Source organism: Rhinopithecus bieti, unplaced genomic scaffold (genome assembly GCF_001698545.2).
Source record: "Rhinopithecus bieti isolate Rb0 unplaced genomic scaffold, ASM169854v2 scaffold_1561, whole genome shotgun sequence".
Lineage (NCBI taxonomy): Eukaryota > Metazoa > Chordata > Mammalia > Primates > Cercopithecidae > Rhinopithecus > Rhinopithecus bieti.
The window spans coordinates 279,962-286,690 of NW_016803640.1; the positions used below are offsets into that span (position 1 = coordinate 279,962).

The following is a 6,729-nucleotide window of genomic DNA, read 5'->3' on the forward strand; positions in this document are numbered from 1 at the left end:
TCCTTCAGCACTTCCTTGAATTTCTCTTAAAATGTGAGTTCTGGAGTGAAAAACTTAACTCTGATTATACTCTAACAATTTAATTACTCCTTCCTTTTACCTGAACACTTTTGTGCCATCTCAGATTTTACTCACTGTTATAGTAGAAGTTAAATTATGTCAAAGAGTTGAAATTTAACCAAAATTATTAAGTTATTTTCATAGAAACTTCTATTAAGGGGATGTGTCCTTCATCCCGTAGCTATACAGCTACCTTGAATGGGCTTTTTAAAAAAGAAGTATTTAGTGAATTTACTCAAATCAGGAATGTTTAAATGATATAGAAGTGAGATATATTAGAAATCCATATACAATAAAAAGTGAAATAAACTAGCCAACTCCATGTACATTTCCAGTTAAACATTTATACTGATACATATTAACCTTTTTCTTTAGATAGGGTTAGACAGGGGTAATACATATATGTACATGACATGATGATTCTGGCACAAAGGTCAGATATTTTCAAGTTTTAAAAATGGTATGGAATATGTTTCAACAACACTCCACATAAATATAAACCCCTGATTTAATTTAATGATTTTATCATGCCAGAAGCACAGTTGGTTTTAATTTTTTAAAGCAGATACTGGTATCATAGGCATTTCTCACACACAGTATCTTAGTATGGACAAAATATTTAAGATTGATTTTTGCCATGATGTTTTAAACTTTCATTCTTTTAAATACAAAATGACAGCCACATGTATTTGTTTTTTCAATAAAACACAGTCTTCAAAAAGTTACTGATGATTGCTCTTTACGGTTCCTAGCCATATGCCCTCCCTTAGTTTTTCACATAATATAAATTATATTTTTATGCAGGATTGTATTAAGATCCAGTAGGTCTTAAACAATGTTAGCAAATAACTATATAAACCCCAAATGGAGCAATGTCAACATTTTCCATAGTGTACTTTCATCTCACTAAAGTTAAAGCTGTTTCTTTTGAGTATTTTTTCACTTCTATGTGAAGTAGGTTGTTACGGTTTCATTAGTGGTTTTATTATGTAGCTTTTTAAAATCAAAAAAATAATTTTAATTTCTTCCACAGTTCACATCCCTCAGAAGAAATCTTTTTTTCTTGTAAATTATATAGTCCAGGGATGTTTTGAATAAACAAATGCTCTTTAGTAGATTAAATCTCTCACTGGTAATAAATAAGCATCTGCTTCCTTAGCTATATTACCAGTATGTCCTGGAACCAAAGTAAGATGGTTTTCCTGCTCCCACAATCCATTTAACTGTTGTTTTAAAACCTGAATGTTTCCATTATTTATAATTTCTGTTTTGGACAATAGTTCTGAGCACCACCTTTTAATGACTGCTTGAAGCCAGTTTAAACCAAATGTTAGGTATTTTTCAAATTTGCTTTTACATAGTGAATTTACTAGAGGCAATGAGACTACCCATCCTTCAAGTAAGATATATTGTTTTTCTCCCTATAAACTACCAGTGAGCACAGGAAGGCAATCTACAGCAATACCAAGATCTTCTATTCTCACCAAACAAGATGCAAATTCACGTATACTTCTTTCTCCAGAAACTTAAAGCTACATTCAATTTCAAATTCCTGCTGAGCAAAACTTGGGCCATTTGTTTCATGATCCTGAGAAACTTGAGAAAAATACTGACTGTATTGTGATGATGGGCTTTATGTCTGTGAAAATCGGAAGCATTGGGGTTAAGCAAATATATTTGACTACTTTGGTATAATTTTTCAGACAGGTGTTCTGCACAAACCAGTTCATTTTCTCTATTTGCCATGTCACAGTTCCACTTCTAGGGTACTGTGTTTTTTTGTTTGTTTCGTTTGTTTTTCCTGTAACAGAGGTTTAGAAAGGAATAATGAACTAACTTTCTATGAAAGATTACCTTACATAGTTTTTGGGTTTTTTTTTTGTTTGTTTGTTTTTGTTTGTTTGTTTGTTTTTTGAGATAGAGTCTCGCTCTGTAGCCCAGACTGGAGTACAATGGTGCGATCTTGGCTCACTGCAAGCTCCGCCTCCTGGGTTCATGCCATTCTCCTGCCTCAGCCTCCCTGGCTGACTACAGGTGCCAGCCACCATGCCCGGCTATTTTTTTGTATTTTTAGTAGAGATGGGGTTTCACCATGTTAGCCAGGATGGTCTCGATCTTCTACCTTGTGATCCACCCACCTTGGTCTCCCAAAGTGCTGGGATTACAGGCGTGAGCCACTGTGCCTGGCTAGATTACCTTACATAGTTTTATCTAGACTTTTCACAGCTTGTCCAACTCTTCTATTTATATAAACTGCTAACTGTTGCGATTTCTTAACTTCCTTCTTGTTCTTATTAATGAAATTAGAAATGCTTTTCCTAGTCCATCAACGAAATGATCCTGAATATTATTTCAAAAGTTCTGCTTTTTAACATTGTGGGTTTCAGATGCCATCATCTCTTAAATACTGGTGTTTCTTGGTACCATGATTTCTTAGCCCAGCCCTGGCACTGACCAACCAGGCCAGGCAGCCTACAGTTCCCCTTGGCTGCAGGCCAGGCCTTACTCGGGGCCATTTCTACCTTGAGTGTTTCTTAAATCACATCTCTAAAACTTCAGTCTTATTCACTGCAATTCCAGATTGAAAATTGAGATTTAAAATCTTTTAGATCTATAATCCCTTATTCAATATATTGAGTATATCTCCAACAGCATCCAAAATTTGGAAAATGTGACATACATACCCTACACAATTTCTATCAAGATTCATAAATATTTGTTAAGCATCTATTGTGTTCATTTGAATACAATTAAATAAGACCTATTTTCTGCCTTGAAAGACTTTATAAAACTATAAATTCCATGACAGAGGGACCACAGCTGGCCAATTTCCCACTGTGACACTCAGAATCAGCACTGTGCCTGGCACAGTTCAAGTCCATGATGCCTTGGGAATTAATGAGTGGATGTTGGAGAGGAAGCAGGAATATGAACAACTAATATGATGTGTTATAACAAATGCCAATCCAATTTCTACCAAAGTTGGGTAAGGGTACAATTACCAAATCTATAACTTGCCGCTAGAACTTTTTCACTATGTTTACTTTACTCTAATCAGACACTTCCAGCAAGTTACATTTAATCCAGCTATCCTACCAAGGGTTTCAAGCACCCTGGTGAATTCAAGATCCACTGTGTCCAAAATACTATGCTCAAAACAGGCTCTTGATATCCAAGTATAGACTACCTATTAAAAATAAAAACTTGATATATTAAACATCACCTGAAGGCCTCCTCTTACAGCTTAGCCAGTGAAGATTTTGTAGGACTGTTAAAAGAAAAACTTCAGCTGAATTAAATTTAAAGAAGTTTAATTGAACAATGAACAATTCGCGAAGCAGGCAGTCCCCAGAATCACAGCAGATTCAGAGAGACTCCAGGGGTGCCTCATGGTCAGAACAAATTTATAGACAAAAAAAGTAAAGTGACATACAAAAATTGGAAGTGAGGTACAAAAATAGTTAGATTGGTTACAGGTTGATGTTTGCGTTATTTGAACATGGTTTGAACACTAAGCAGTGTAGGAATGGTTGAAGTATGACTGCTGGGATTGACCAAGACTCAGCTGTTGTTACAGGCACATACTCCTAAATTTGGTTTCTAGTCTTGTCTACTTATTAAGTTAGGTTGTAGTTCTTCCACAAGGACTCAAATACAGAACTGTGGAGCCCTTCTTAGGCTATATTTAGTTCACTTTAACAATTGCCCCCTTTTGGTCATTTTGTCAATTTTGAGAGACTGACTAAACCTTTAGTCATTGATGTCACTATTACCATTGCAAACATACTTATTTGGTCTTGAAAACTACTGAAAAACAGTGGAACAGTGAATTTTTCAAAGGCAAAAACAAGGACTTGAGGGTATCCCTTATACTGGAACATCTTTACAGAAGCAAAACAAAACCTCGTCTGTTCTAGGATCTATGTGTGTCCTTAATGTCTTAGTTTGATTATGTCACATTTAGCATGAGTGACTCCATTTTGGTCTGGTTTGGTCTCTTGGGGCCTAGTGTATGAGCTTAGTCCAAAACAATGGCCTCCCATAATTTTGTTTAAGAAAGTTCCCCATTCCAGCCAGGTTTTCACTTAGGTGACAGTGTGACCGAAACTTAGGGCCTTAACACCACTCTCAGTTACCATCATTTTAGGTTTCCAGTCTCAGCATGTCATTCATAGGTTACGGCATCCTCATTGTTGCACGTTTCTTTCAGCTCTGCATGGTATCTGAAGAGATATCATTTGACATTCTAGAGATGGCTGCATGCAAACATTTAAAACCTTTGAAAGAATACAGAACATCAGGGAGACTACTATGACTATTGGAAGGACAATACCAAAAGTTTGGAGTATGTTCCTTACCCAGGGTCCCCATAAACCAAACCACCTAATACTGAATAGATCAAAGAACGAGCTAAAGAGTCTACTTGCTTAACTAAGTGGTCTTTTCATTAATTCCCTGTAACTGAATCTCTACAATACCTGATGTCTTCTCCATAGGCCATAAGTGCCAGCAGCTGTACAGATACTTCTCTGTTTAGCCAATTCTATTATTTAGTATAACTTTCCCAAGAGAATTTAAAGTCTGTTGTGTAAGTATAGTCTTCACAGCAGAACCTGGTATAGAGTCTATTATGAGGCATACATTTCTATTCATTGCCTCTTTTATTCCAAACCATGGAAAAAGGAACTAACAAATGATGCCCTTCTAGAAGAGTGAAGGCCCCCTGGCAATGTTCTCTTTAACTGATGATGTGGGTTAAGAGGAGTGAACCAGTGTTCTGTTTCTGACTGATTGTGAGGCAACATATGTACCATTAAAGTTTCTCACATACACTGGGCCTTCACCTCTATCAAAGTATAAGGTTATCCATGTATAAGGTCAGCTGCAAAATCCTTCACAAATGAAAGTATACTCGGTAAGTGCACATAAGAGACCCCCTTTTCACTTCTATTGTTCATAAAGGCATAAGAAAGGAAAAAATATTCAAAGATAAGAGTCTCATGATAGTAGAAGTCTTGATCTGTGATCTTGTGACAAGCTGTTCACATAAAGGATGCCATCTTCTTCTGGAGAAAAATTTCCCTAGTAGCTTTACCTTAAGTAAAGCTTAACAATGGGTATACATTTCCAAGAGTTTGGAGGGACCCTATTCTCAGTTGTGAGATTATAAACCCAGGTTCAAAGTCCCAAAGTTTTTGCTGTAGTGTGGATAGCAAGGAAAGTCTTTTTCTGATGTTCTCAGAAGATCCAATCTTCAGGTTCTAAATTGTGAAGGGGTTGATTATCCCCAGTCAGTGAACCATGAAAAGCTTTATTTACTCGATGAAAATACACTGTAGCACAATAATTTAGTGCCATAACATCAGCTCTCTTGCATGGGAAAGCTTTTGTATAACCAGAAACAAACAAACAAAAAAAAGTATTGAAAATGACAGTTGAATGAAATCCCTCTATAAATGTTTAAATGGCCCATCAGGTAGCCAGATGTGCCTGAAGTTTTATTGTCTTCCCAGGAATATGGGTTTGACAAACTCAGCACTTGTCATAAACTATTTTAGCAATTTAGAAGTCACCACACCGATATATATTTAATTTGGATAATTTTATCTTTTCCATGATGAGTCATGGAAGGCAGAACCTTTAATAACAAAAGCTTTAAGGACTCAGGAAGGACAAGGCAGCCGTCCTGGTTCTCCATGAATCCATGCTTAACACTGGACTTATGTCTTCTTGAATACCAGTTGTTTCTCCAATTTAGGTACATAGCACTGATAACTGATGGGTTATTATAGGTAATTTGAGTTAGACAATGGAATTTATTCAAATTGTATATCTAAACAACTTCAGTATCAGCTAATTTAGGATGACAATCTGGCAAAGTATTTTCTTGGTATTTAATTAATTTTTGTTCTACTTGGATTAGCAGTTTTATAACCTAGTTAGTTCTTTCATTAAATTTCCGGGTATTCTTACCCAGTTCAAATGATATGATTCTAAAATTATCAGAAACCAGTATTCATGAGTGCCTTTTAGGGTCCTTTCCATCCTTTAAAACCTCCTAAAAACCACCATATTCTAGGATTTTGCATGCTTGTGAAGTTTTCAGAAACTGCATCAGCGTTAAGCAATTAACTGTGGAAATGACTTTAAATAGTTACAGCTAGACACAATTGAAAAGGAAATATGGTTATTTCTGTGGTCTGCAATAACTTAACATAATAACCATAGTTGTGATTGATAGCATGTACTCAGACATTAAAATTTTAGAAATCCCACACAATTTTGGAACATATTGATGACCTACACTAAAATATAACCTGAAGAAGGTTAAACATTATTTTTTATTTTAACAATGCTTCCCATGTAACTTAACATGTCAAATAGTCCTGTTTACCTCTCTTTCAGATGCTTCAGGGGCCCTCCATAGCATCCCAAAGTTAGAGGTCAGGAAAGACAATTCTGAAGCTGAAATTTGATTTGGGGAAGCCTATCAAATATGTTAAAGGTTTAAAACACTTGATATTATGAAATAGAATTCGAGGTCACCATAAGTCAAATGATGACTCAAAATCTTAAAAGGCAAAACATGTACTCATGGATAAAGGGAAGACTTAGCTTTCCAAACAATCTGTCTCTTGTCTTTCCCTTCTCTGTTTGGTAGTCTATTAT

At 35.8% G+C, this 6,729-nt stretch overlaps 1 pseudogene; it reads right to left on the minus strand.

Annotated features, from left to right (window-relative positions):
• Positions 1–1,133: 1,133 nt before the first annotated feature.
• LOC108541989 (KATNB1-like protein 1) lies at positions 1,134–2,454 on the minus strand (annotated as a pseudogene).
• Between the last annotated feature and the right edge of the window lie 4,275 nt (positions 2,455–6,729).